Below are 13,447 nucleotides of genomic sequence, written 5' to 3' on the forward strand. Positions count from 1 at the left end.
AAATTAAAGTACATATTTTTGGGATTTTTCAAAAATTTTCAATTTTTATATATTTTGGAATATAAATTCCCACCCCCACTTTATTTTGGACATTGTCCTCAATGTACATGTAGAAGTAGGAATGAAAAAGAAATACATGTTTTTTGATTTTTAAAGTTTTATGGAAATTGAAGTACAAATGCAATGCAATGATATGAATTCATGCTCTAACTAAATGCAATTTTATATAACATATATAACAAATGAATGCAATCTAAATTACACTAGATGATGCATGTTTAAACCTCCCCAAACCGATTTAAGCATTATTTCTAGTGTAGGAGAAATGAGGTTGGGACATTAGTGACTATGCATGAACTCAAGTCTATATGCAACTAACTACATGAATCATGTGAGATATATTACAATGAAAACTAATCTAATCATATGAGATATATTACAATGAAACTATACATGAGAGATGGGGAAAAAAAGTTCTTACAATCACGATCTCAATGAAAGTGATGTGACCATAATTTAAGCACATTTAGTCCCCGAATTAGCCTTGTTCCCATGCTTTTTAGTGCATATTTGTGTCATTTATTGTCTTTAGTTCTTTGTTTTGCATATTCTTTGAGGTTTTGTGTCCTTGGTAGGAAAGGAGTGCAAACCTTGCATTTTCATGGCAAAATAGAGCTAAATTGATTGAATTCAATGACGAAGCATCAAGGAGAGACAAGACTAGAAGGCCTTTGTACATACTATAGTAGATGGGCAATGATGAGAAAAGATCCTTGCATCCCCAAGGAAATCCTCAAGGATTTTATGAAGAAAAAGGAAGAAAAGAAGAAGAAAAGAAGCTGTAAGACAATCCGAGCGGATTGTCTACCAGACGCCCGTCCAGCAACCACAATCCGAGCGTCTTCCCCCTGTGGACGCCCGTACAAAACACCCAGAATCCGCCCGTCATCCCCATCTGGACGCCCGTCCAGAATCACCACAATCCGCCCGTCCCGTGCCTAAGACGCCCGAATTCTCTAACAGCCATTTCGTCTTCTACAAGCTTCAAGGAAGGATGCGCATATTTTTCTAAGACCGGCGAAAAGGAGACCGGTGTCTCCCTAGAGACCGGCGATTCCTCAAGGACTTAATCGTCATTTAAGCCCTTAGTAAACCCTAATCTATGTAACTAATCCCCACTATAAATACCCCATTAGTCTAATTAGAAGAGCATGTTCTTCTTAGCAATCTTTAGTGTAGTTAATATCAATCAAATCTCTCTTTAATCTTGTAATCAACATTTAATCAAGTTTTAATACAAGTTTCATTTCCTTAATCTCTCTTTTGTTCATCCTTTATTTTGGGTAATTGAAGATTATTTGGGTTATTATTGGGAGATTGACAACCTTCCAATCAATCATCAAGTACTTCTATTATTCTTTGCTTTATTATTGGAATCATTAGTAGGTATAATTCTCTTAATCCCTTTTTAATTATTGTTAATCATTTTCATTTATTCATCATGTTTCACTTTGTTGGTATGATTGACAACCTTGCTAGCATGTTCAACATGATAATGAGTGAGTAGTTCCCTTAGCTAGGGTTAATGGGTAATTAGGGGAAACCAACATGGGGGATGATTCATGCTTAAATTAATATGTTTTCATAGTTTATTTGCTTGCTTGTTGTGATCTCAACTCATGCACATGTTATGTTTGATGAAATGCGAGCCTATGAATCCTTGCATTTTTTACCCATCACCTATCTTTTCAATGAGACTTGTAAGACATAAACCAACTCGAGTCTCATTAGACCATGCATGTAGTTGAGTAGGGAAGATTAAGTCGACTTGTAGGTGTTGTACAATCTAATCGATTCGGCTCCGGGACCCAAACTTTCCTAGGATTGTAAGATATAAACCAACTCGATCCATCACAACAATAATTGCTTGCTTATAATTTGAGAATATGTTTGTATGATCAATTCCCATGAATCCCCTATGACCCCATGACACCCTAGTGCCTTTTATCAATTGTTTACATCCCTTTCAATTCATCTTGCTTGTTTACTTTTATTGCTATTTAGTTTAGTGATCTTCTACTTCAAACCCCAATTTGTGACACCCTTAGACACCACTAGTTGCAATAGAAAATCTCATCTCAATTCCCGTCCCTTGGGATCCGACCTTTACATGCCTCTTTACTAATTGTAGAGTTGTGTGTGAAGATATAAATAGTGTTTTGGTCTAGGTGCTCCTCACGACAAGTACCGAAAACTAAACCTCCTCGAGAGTCCGACCAAAAATGGCGCCGTTGCCGGGGACGGTGTTAACTTGATTTAGATTTTCTTATACTGTTATTAGTTGTGTCTTTCTTTGCCTTGGGGAAGTAAAACTCCTCAAGGTTTGTTCTAATTATTTTTGAGTTGTTTAATATTTTGCATGTCTAGAAGATCATAAGGTAACTTGTTACCCTTTGATCACGAAATTGAAAGGACTTTGACAACCAATAGAAGACTTGCTAGGAGAACTTTGAGAGGTATTGGTGAGGTTATTCAACCAAACACTATTGAGTTCATCAACCCTTTTGCAAGAGAAGGTGAGGAGAACCCAACACAAAATCCAACACAAAATCAACCGACAATTCCTAAATTTTCATCACATTCCGTACCAACCGAGGAGAACCTACCCAATGGTACTCCCACACCACAACACTTAACCGGAAACTTTATTGCCAAATCCGCATTTATCCAATTAGTCGAAAGAAGCCAATTTGGGGGGATGCCTAGTGAAGACCCTCATTCTCATATGGAGACTTTTTGCGACTATTGTGATGCAATTTCTCAAACCGGTGTAACTCAAGACCAAATTCGATGGGTCTTATTTCCTTTTTCTCTAATTGGCACCGCGAAACAATGGTTGAAAGGCCTTGATAAGGCTACTCTCGGAATTGATTCTTGGAAGAAGTTGGCTCTAGCTTTCTACAAAAAGTTCTATCCACCGGAAAAGACTAACATGCTAAAAGCTCAAATTACGGGCTTTAAGCAAAGAAATGAAGAATCCTTGTATGAAGCTTGGGAGCGATTCAAGGGAATTTGTCGCTCATGTCCTCACCATGGGCTTAGCGAGTGGTTCTTGGTACAACAATTTTGGAACGGTCTTTATGAAGATTCAAGAAACATTCTCAACATGGGATCAAATGGAATGTTCACCGAAGTTGACGACAATCAAACTTGGAACAAGATTGAGGAAATGGCAGTTCATAATTCACAATATAGTAGACCTCGCAAGGCTACTAGAGAAGGAAAGCATGAAGTGGACTCTATTACTCAAATGGGTGCTCAAATTAGTTCTCATATTGATAGCATAATCTTGAAATTTGAGAAAGCAATGGCTAAACTTGAAGAAGCCTCAAAATCACCAAAGCATCATGTTAATGCCATGACGGCATCTTCATCAATCCCAAGTGGGATATGTGAGAATTGTGGAACTTTGGAACATGATCAAAGTGACTGTAGGGGAACAAATGAACAAGTGAATGCTTTTCAAGCATACAAGAGTGGTACCCCTTATTCCAATTATTACAATGAAAACACCAAATTCCACCCAAATCTCTCATACAAAAGCCAAAATGTTCAAAACCCTCAACCAACATACATCCCACCTCCCATGAGAAACCAAAATCAAAGACCCTTTTACAACCAAAACCAAGGTTACCAAAATCAAACTCCATACAATCAACAAAATGACCAAGGTTTTGATGTTCAAAAAGCGGTCCTGCAAATGCAAAAGAATCAACAAGAGTTTTTCACTCAAATGCAAAAGGATAGTCAAGCAAAGAAAATTACCATCAACAACATCCTCGCTCACACCAAAATGTTGGAAACCCAATTGACTCAACTAGCATCTTCAAGCTCACAAAGACAAAAGGGGCAATTACCACCTCAAAGTAATCCCCCAAGACATGAAACGGTTAGTGACATTCACTTGAGGAGTGGTACAAGGTATGAAGCACCGAAGAAGCAAGTTGAGGATGAAGTTGTGGAAGCTAGTGACAAAGTAGAAATTGTGCAAAACTCCAAGGATAGAGAACCATCAAAAGAAGAAGTTTCAAAGAAAAATGAAGACAAGGTCAAGGAGAAGGAGCCCATTGTGATTAGACTTCCTTTTCCAAGTCGTCAAGCCAAGCCCAAATTTGATGACCAACTTGGAAAATTTATGGAGATTGTGAAGAATTTAGAAGTCTCGATTCCTTTTACGGAATTAATCAATCACGTGCCGGCCTATGCAAAGTACATGAAAGACATTCTTACGAAGAAGAAGTCGATCCGGAAGCTTGAGACTATCGCCTTCACTAAGGTGAGTAGTGCGATACTTCAAGGGAGTTCACCTCCAAAACTTAAAGATCTGGGAAGGTTCTCAATACCGTGTACCATTGGCGACACCAAGATCAACAAAGCCTTGTGTGATCTAGGGGCTATTGTGAGTGTTATGCCGTACTTGGTGAGTAAAAGGTTAGGGATGGGAGAGCTTAAATGCACCAATATCACACTCCAAATGGCCGATAGATCGACGAAGACACCATTGGGAATAGGGGAAGATGTTCCCGTAAGAGTTGGGAAATTTTTCATCCCGGTGGACTTTGTCATTGTTGACATAGAAGAACACTCAAACATTCCAATCATTCTAGGAAGACCTTTCTTGCACACCGCGGGTGCGGTGATTGATGTGAAGCATGTAGAGCTCACTCTAGAAGTGGGAGATGAGAGCATAACTTTCAATCTTGACTAGGCCATGAGAGCTCCCCGTTTGCATGAACCATATTTTATGGTTGATCATTATAGCCGGAAGGATGATAGGAAGAAGTCGGAATTCCAATGGAAGAAGAAAATTGATGATGCTCCATTCAAAGAGCAAGTGAATTGTAACAAAGAGAGCTTGAAAATCTCACCAAAGTCAAATAATGAAGAGGATGGCCTCATTAGCCAAGACAAGGAAGTGGGAGAGTTGTCTCTATCAACTCAAGAGATCTTTAGTGATCAAGTAGATGAAGTTTGCGGTCTTTGCGACGATGAGTTTGAAGGGATTTTCAATCCCTACATTAGTAATGCTATCGATCAAGACCAATATGAAGGACAACAAGTGCAAAGATCTATCGAGGATCTTTATCATAATAATGAACAAGCTTTTGACTACTTTTTCAAGGTGTTGAGCAACATCAACAACACCTTGGACATGCCCCCATGACATCTCACTAAGGATGAGAGTTTGATGGAGTCCTCTCCAAACCACCATTTGTAAATATTTCTAACTCCCTAACTTGCATTTTAATTCTTACATTGCATTTTTGTCATTTTTGTATTTTTATGCTTTGATCAAGATATTTAACATTTTTGAGAGAAGTGAGGGAGGGACTAATGATTTTATTAATGTGTAGTGCTTTAGCTTAGTGTGGGGGATAGCAATTTCCTAGGCTATTCATGCCTTTGTAGTACCTCTACAATGAAGAACACAGGATTTGAAGAATGAAAATGACACGGGATATGCAACTGCACGGATGGAACTGAATCCGGGTAGACTAGAAGGAATTCGAGCGTCTTTAATGGGAATCCACTCGTCTTTTGGGAATCCGAGCGTCTTTGGCTGAATCCGTCCGTCCAATTGAACTACAAAATTGAAAATTTGGGACCGTTGAAGAATCCGAGCGTCCCTGCAGAGAAGACGCTCGTCTCAAAGAATCCGCTCGTCTTTGCAGAAAGACGCCCGTCTTTTTGCCAGTGCAAAATAAGAAAACTCGCTGTAACAGAATCCGCCAGTCTTTATTGGAATCCGCTCATCCTGCAACTGAAGAATCCGAGTGTCCCAGCTGAAAGACGCTCGTCTTTAGGCGACAATTCCTGAACCCAGATTAGGCAGAATCCGAGCGTCCCGAAGGAAAAACGCTCGTCTTCCCCCTACAGTTCGAAAATTTCGGGTGTTTTTAAATACCCCTCCCACATTCATTCATTCATTCATTCATTCATACATTCAAAACACTACCATAAACCCCAAAACCCTCATCCTCTCCATCACCAAAACAAGATTTCCTCAACCAAATTCAACAAAATCAAATCCAAACTTCCTTACAACAACAATTAATCACTCCTTTTCCAACAATAATCAATCCAAGCACCAAAATCTTCAACCTTTGAGTCGATTTTTGAAATACAAAGGCAAAGCCTTTCATCTTAAAATCGATTTGGGTATAATTGAAAATTGAAGATTTTCACTCTTTTCTTGGTATAATCATCAATGGCAAGAACAAAAGGATCAACAAAGGCACTTAAGGCAAAGGCACTCTAAAAAAGGCAACAATGCCTTCAAGCAAAGAAAGCTTCAATGGCTATGGTGGTTGCTAGTACAAACTTGGAAGTTCAACAACAACAAGATACTCCCTTGGAAGCAACAACAACAACAACTCCGGAAATTGCTCAATTATCAAACTATCCGGAGGTAATTTTCATTTCTAACTCCCATAGGGATACATTTGCCAAGTATGTTATGAAATCCATTCTACCCACCAAATTCATATGTGAAGATGCCTTGAACAAATTTGGTGTCCTTGAGCAAACAAAAGCCTTCTTTGAAGCCATGGGGTTGGGAAAATTGTTCACTACAAGAGAATTGACATACCCCTCCCTTACCTTGGAATTCTTGAGTTCATTGAAAATGACTAAGGTAGAGACTAGAGAATACATCGAGTTCCGCCTTGCCAATGTGAATAGGCGCATCACCTTTGATGTTTTGAGTAAAGCATTAGGTCTTAGTGATACACCTCGTTATTATAAGAAGCCTGAAAAGTATGACCCCGCTCCTCTTTGGGAGGCGATTTCCGGGAAGAAATTTGAGAACTTTCATGCTTGTCGCGCTCTATTAGTCCACCATCCGGGCATTAGAGTGTGGCATAAGGTCATCGGGAATACTAGCATTGCAAGAAAAGACACTAACCACTTTACCAAGCTCGATTGTGTTCTACTTGAGTCGGCCTTAAATGTCGGAAGGGAATTCACCAAGCCTTACAATGCTCTAAGGCTCTTGGTGGAAAGATGGCTCAATGTTGATTGTGGTAAGGAAGGCACTGCTTTTATCGTAAATAGAGGTCTAGTTACTCTCTTGGCCAAGTACTTTGATCCGAATTTCAACAAGGATAGCAAGTATGTGGCGAAAAAAGGGGGTCATCTCATTGACATGGATGCCATGATTAACAAGTACAAGTGGGTCAAGCATAATCCTCTTGACACCAAATATGGGTGGCTCACCAATAATGCTAGATCTTTTACTTTGCCTTCCAAGATATGCCGTTTGAGTGCTCATCAAACAAACTACCTTGTTCCCCTCTCAAAGGAAGCCGAGTACATCATCCGTCAACAAAGGGGCGAAATTGAAATTCCCTCCTTTTCCATTGTCACACCACCCTATCCATTCAAATATCAAGAGTTCAAACCCGAAGGTGTTGAAGTGGGCAATGACTACATGACTCTACTTATGCAAGAGATGCATAAACAAGCTTATAAGGATCGCGAAGATGCATACTTGGCCCAATATCCACCCCTCTTTCATTTAGCTAGGCAAGGACTACTTGATCCTTCATGTCCTTTGCCTTGTTGGGCGGATAGGGAAGTCTTCTTTCCAAGTGCATCTAGGGATGAAAGACCGGGTGACGATGAGGTTGTCGGTGATGAGGTTGTTGATGATGAGGGCATTGTTGAAGAGGTAAATGAAGAAGAAGAGGCTAATGAAGAAAGTGAGCAAGGAAGTGAACAAGTAAGTGAGCAAGGAAGTGAAGAGGGAAGTGGAGATGAGTCCACTTCTATTGAGGAAGATGATGACAATGATGATATGGAGGAAGACTAGCAAGCTTTGGAGGCTCCTACCCTCTTGAGGTTTGTCTACTTCTTTCTTTGTTTTATTTATTTTTATCTTGATCTTGGTTGGAGAGTCCTAGCAACATAGAGGACTAACACCTCGGCCCCATTGAGGTGTTCTTATTTTATCGTTCCCACTTTTGAAAATCCAAAATGACAATTTAGTTTCATGCATTGCATCTTGTGTGCATGAACTACCCCCAACTTTAGGACATTAGAAATAATTTCTATCTCGGTTTGGGGAAGTACTTGCATACGCAACGGGAGGTAATCTAAATTACGCTCTCCGTCATAAACAAAAACCATGCATCATGTAGTGTAGATTAATATATCTTGCATTTAGCATAGAATTCATGCATCATACTTGCATAATTTCCCATCATTTTGGCCATTGAGGACATTGCCCATATTAGTGTGGGGATGGGGAATTCTAACTTAACTTTTATTCAAAAACCCAAAAAAATAAAAAAGTTTCGAAAAATCAAAAAAATTAAAAAATTTGAAAATCCAAAAACATGTTCATTTCCTTTGTAGTGTAGTCATGTATATATTGTGTTTGTTCTATCCTTGTTCACATTGATCGACTACGCCACATCCGAGACATGAGGATATTGAAGGCCGCATGGTATGATCTTTCCAATCTCCTTTTTCCTCTTTATGTTAATGACTATGTGGCTTTATTTTGATTGATGCGGTATGAAACAATGTGAATTTAGGATTGCATTTAGTTTATATGTCATACTAGTTGGTAGAATCATATGCATTAGGTTGTATAAATGTTAGTTGCATCATGGCATGTAGTTTGCATGTTAGAAAAATTTTGTGAAACCGTCTACTTGGGAAACTTGACAAGTGTATATAGACCCTAGTAGATGCTTTTTGTTCTTAAGACTTTGCTTGTTAGAATACTTATAAAACACCCTAGGATGTATGATGCTAGTATCCTTTGACCCATGGATTAAGGCCTAGTCAAGAGTACCTTGTGGTGTGATAACTCCTTGGCTACCGTTTATTCCAAGGTGACCCTTGAAACCATGCAACCATCATTCATCCATGTTCTACCACATTTTTGTCATCAAAGGGAATGGGCACAAAAAGAAATTGATTTGAGTTCAAGAAATGAAATGAAAAGTGAAAAGAAAGTTTGCAAAATGCATGAAATGAAAAGAGGAGCAAAAATAGAACTCCTATGCTTCAAATATAAGGCACCCTCACTACATATGGGGTGACTTTAAAAATGTTCAAAAGAAAATGCAAAAAGTTGAAAGTTGTCAAGTATTGTGATCGGGTCCATTTCGTGTTCACAATTAAGTATATGTGGTCGTTGGTCAATGGTCGATACAAAACACAATTTATACTCCACAAACAACTCTACAATTAGTAAAGAGCCAAGTAAAGGTCGGATCCCAAGGGACGGGTATTGAAATGAGAATTCTATTGTAACTAGTAGTGTCTAGGGGGTGTCACAATTTGGGTTGATGTAGAAGGTTACTAAACTAAAATAGCAATAAAAATAACTAGCAAGATGAATAAAATAAGGGGTGTAAACAATTGATTAAAGGCACTAGGGTGTCATGGGATCATAGGGGAATCATGGGATATGATCATACAAACATGTTCTCAAATTATAAGCAAGCAATTATTGTTGTGATGGATTGAGTTGGGTTATATCTTACAATCCTAGGAAAGTTTGGGTCCCGGAGCCGAATCGATTAGATTGTACAACACCTACAAGTCGACTTAATCTTTCCTACTCAACACATGCATGGTCTAACAAGACTCGAGTTGGGTTATGTCTTACAAGTCAAGTTGAAAGGATAGAAGATGATAGTAAATGCAAGGATTCATAGGCTTAACATTTCATCAAATATAACATGTGCATGAGTTGAGATCGAAACAAGCAAGCAAATAAAACATGAAAGCATATTAATTTAAGCATGAATCATTCCCCATGTTGGTTTCCCCTAATCACCCATTAAACCCTAGCTAAGAGACTACTCACTCATTATCATATTGATCATGCTAGAAAGGTTGTCAATCATACTAACATAATGAAACATGATGAATAAATGAAAGTAATTAACAATAATTAAAAAGGGATTAAGAGATTATACCTACTAATGATTCCAATAATAAAGCAAGAATAATAGAAGTACTTGAATCCTAGATTGAGAGGTTGTCAATCTCCCAATAATAACCCAAATAATCTTCAATTACCCAAAATAAAGGAAGAACAAGAGAGAGATTAAAGAACTAAAACTTGGATTAAAACTTGATTAATACTTGATTACAATATTAAAGAGAGATTTGATTGATATTAACTACACTAATTATTGATAAGAAGAACATGCTCCTCTAATTAGCCTAATGGGGTATTTATAGTGAAAATTAGGGAGGATGCATTAGGGTTAACTAAGGGCTAAACTAGTAATTACACTTTTTAAGTTGAGCAAGGAGAATCCGGTATTTTCTGAGAGAAGGGCTTCTCTTTTCGTAGCTTGAAGAATGAAAATCGTGCTGTACTGAAATCCGTGCGGATTGGGGTCGGGACGGCCGGATCTGGGCTGAGGAATCCGAGCGGATTCTTGGGCAAGACGCTCGGATTTGTGAGGGGGAATCCGAGCGGATTCCAATGTGGGACGCTCGGATTGGGCTGGACGGACGGGCGGATTTGGTACAATCCGTTCGGATTGTTGGTCAGCTTCAATTCTTCTTCTTTTCTTCCCTTTTCTTCATAAATTCCTTGGGGATTTCCTTGGGGACGCAAGGATCCTTTCTCAACATTGCTCTTCTACTATGATATGTACAAAGGCCTTCTAGTCTTGTCTCTCCTTGATGCTTGGTCATTGAATACAATCAATTTAGCCTCGTTTTGCCATGAAAATGCAAGATTCTTACTCCTTTCCTACCAAGGGATCAAAATCTCAAAGAATATGCAAAACAAAGAACTAAAGATAAGAAATGACCCAAATAGGCACTAAAAAGCATGGAAACAATGGTAATTCGGGGGCTAAATATGCGCCAATTATGGTCACATCAAATATCCCCAAACCGAACCTTTGCTCGTCCCGAGTAAAGAGGTGACAAAGACTAGGACCAAAACTAACCTATCCTAATAATAATAGCCGATATGAGACAATTAGCGGGTCTCACTCCGCCCCTTCAACTCACAACAAGACAACCATGAGGTAGGATGCCTTCTTGCAAGGCAAGGTGGGTCTTGCCAAAATGGCGACACATCCAAACATTAAAGCACATAAAATCACATAATGGATGCATCTACAAAAAGAATAGCCACTTTCCTCATCTAAGTGGCGGAAATTATCTACAAGGGAAGCAATTCAAGGGTACACAATCCTTCATAGATGCAATTTGTTCAAACTACTAGGCCTAGAAGGATACCAATAAATCACCTCCAAGTTGTGTCAAGCTAGGGTACCTTTGTCCTCAATCGTTAAATGCTTTTGTCAAGAGTAGACTCCCTATGGTGTTAGAAACACTGGAGGATCGCGGAATTCCCCCTCTTGCCTAGACAAGAAGAAGGGTCGTCCCCTCTCTACCATGCACAAAAATGGATACGATGGATAAAGGGATTGATAGTAATTGAGTTTCATTTTGGGAGTTTGCTTTCATTTTTGTTTTTCCCCCCAATTTCATTTGGCATTTGACATTTGAGAACACTTTCTTGCCATTTCTTTTTGATTTTTGGCTTTTCAATACTTGACAACTTTTTTTTGCATTTCTTTTTGAACATTTTCAAAGTCACCCCAATTAGTAACGAGGGTGCCTTGTATTTGAAGCTTAGGAGTTCTATTTTTTTGCTCCTCTTTTCATTTGATGCATTTTTGCAAACTTTCTTTCACTTTTCATTTCTTTGAACTCAAATTGATTTCTTTTTGTGCCCATTCCCCTTGATGACAAAAATGTGGTAGAACATGGATGAATGATAGAAGCATGCATGGTTTCAAGGGTCACCTTGGAATAAACGGTAGCCAAGGAGTTATCACACCACAAGGTACTCTTGACTAGGCCTTAAACCATGGGTCAAAGGATACTAGCATGACACATCCTAGGGTGTTTTACAAGTATTCTAACAAGCAAAGTCTTAAGAATAAAAAGCATCTACTAGGGCCTATATACACTTGTCAAGCTTCCCAAATAGACGGTTTCGCAAAATTTTTCTAACATGCAACTACATGCCATGATGCAACTAGCATATATACATCCTAATGTATATGCTTCTACCAACTAATATGTCATATAAACTAAATGCAATCCTAAGTTCACATTGTTTTACCGCATCAATCAAAATAAAGCCACATAGTCATTAACATAAAGAGGAAAAAGGGGATTGGAAAGATCATACCATGCGGTCTTCAATATCCTCATGTCTCGGATGTGGCGTAGTCAATCAAAGTGAACAAGGATAAAACAAACACAATATATACAAGACAATATATACAAAGGAAATGAACTTGTTTTTGGTTTTTCAATTTTCAAATTTTTATGATTTTTGAAATTTTTCAATTTTTATGGGTTTTTGAATAAAAGTTAAGTGTTAGAATTCCCATCCCCACACTAATATGGGCATTGTCCTCAATGGCCAAAATGATGGAAATTATGCAAAGATGATGCATGATTTCTATACTAAATGCAATTCTACACTAAGCTATACTACATGATGCATGGTTTTTGTTATGACGGAGAGGATAATTTAGATTACCTCCCGTTGTGTATGCATTAACTTCCCCAAACCAAATAAGACACTATTGCTAATGTCAAGGATGGGTATAGTTCATGCACACACTATGCTATGCATGAAACTAGATTTGTCATTTTGGATTTTACAAATGGGAACAATAAAGAACACCTCAATGGTACCGAGGTGTGAGTCCTTTGATGTTGCTAGGACTAAACCATCAATGATCAAAATGAAATAAAATACAAAGAGATATAGACAAACCGTGGGAGAGTAGGAATCTCCAAGGCTTGCTAGTCCTCCATCATGCTATCGTCATCACCACTTCCCTCATGAGAAGTGGTCACATTGCCACTTTCCTTGGCACTTTCTTCTTCCTCATCATCATCTTCACCATCTCTTTCTTCATCTCCACTTGCTTCTTCCTCAATATTATCATCAATTTCTTCACCATTTCCAACAACCTCATTGTCTTCCACCACGTCCCTTGATGCACCCGGAAACAAGGCTTCTTTATCCGCCCAACTAGGCAAAGGATAAGATGGATCAAGGAGTCCTTGCCTAGCTAGATGTAAGAGGGGAGGATATTGAGCCAAAAATGCATTCTTCCGATCTTCATAAGCTTACTTGTGCATGGCTTGCATAAGAAGAGTGACATAGTCTTTCCCAATTTCAACTCCTTGCGGTTTGAACTCTTCATACACAAAGGGGTAAGGCGGTATAACAATGGAAGAGGAGGGGGTTTCATGATCACCCTTTTGTTGTTGAATGATGTACTCGGCTTCTTCGGATAGGGGAAGTAGATAGTTGGTCTGGTGGACACTTAGACGACAAATCTTCGCTGGTAAAGTGAATGATCGAGCCTCA

At 38.7% G+C, this 13,447-nt stretch overlaps 1 non-coding gene across 1 annotated transcript; it reads right to left on the reverse strand.

Moving 5' to 3' along the window:
* Nucleotides 1-2,992: 2,992 nt before the first annotated feature.
* On the reverse strand, nt 2,993-3,099 carry LOC141654327 (small nucleolar RNA R71). Its single transcript, XR_012547888.1, has one exon. It is a non-coding gene; the product is annotated as a small nucleolar RNA R71 (small nucleolar RNA).
* Between the last annotated feature and the right edge of the window lie 10,348 nt (nt 3,100-13,447).

Source organism: Silene latifolia, chromosome 4 (assembly GCF_048544455.1).
Source record: "Silene latifolia isolate original U9 population chromosome 4, ASM4854445v1, whole genome shotgun sequence".
NCBI classification, from domain to species: Eukaryota; Viridiplantae; Streptophyta; class Magnoliopsida; order Caryophyllales; family Caryophyllaceae; genus Silene; species Silene latifolia.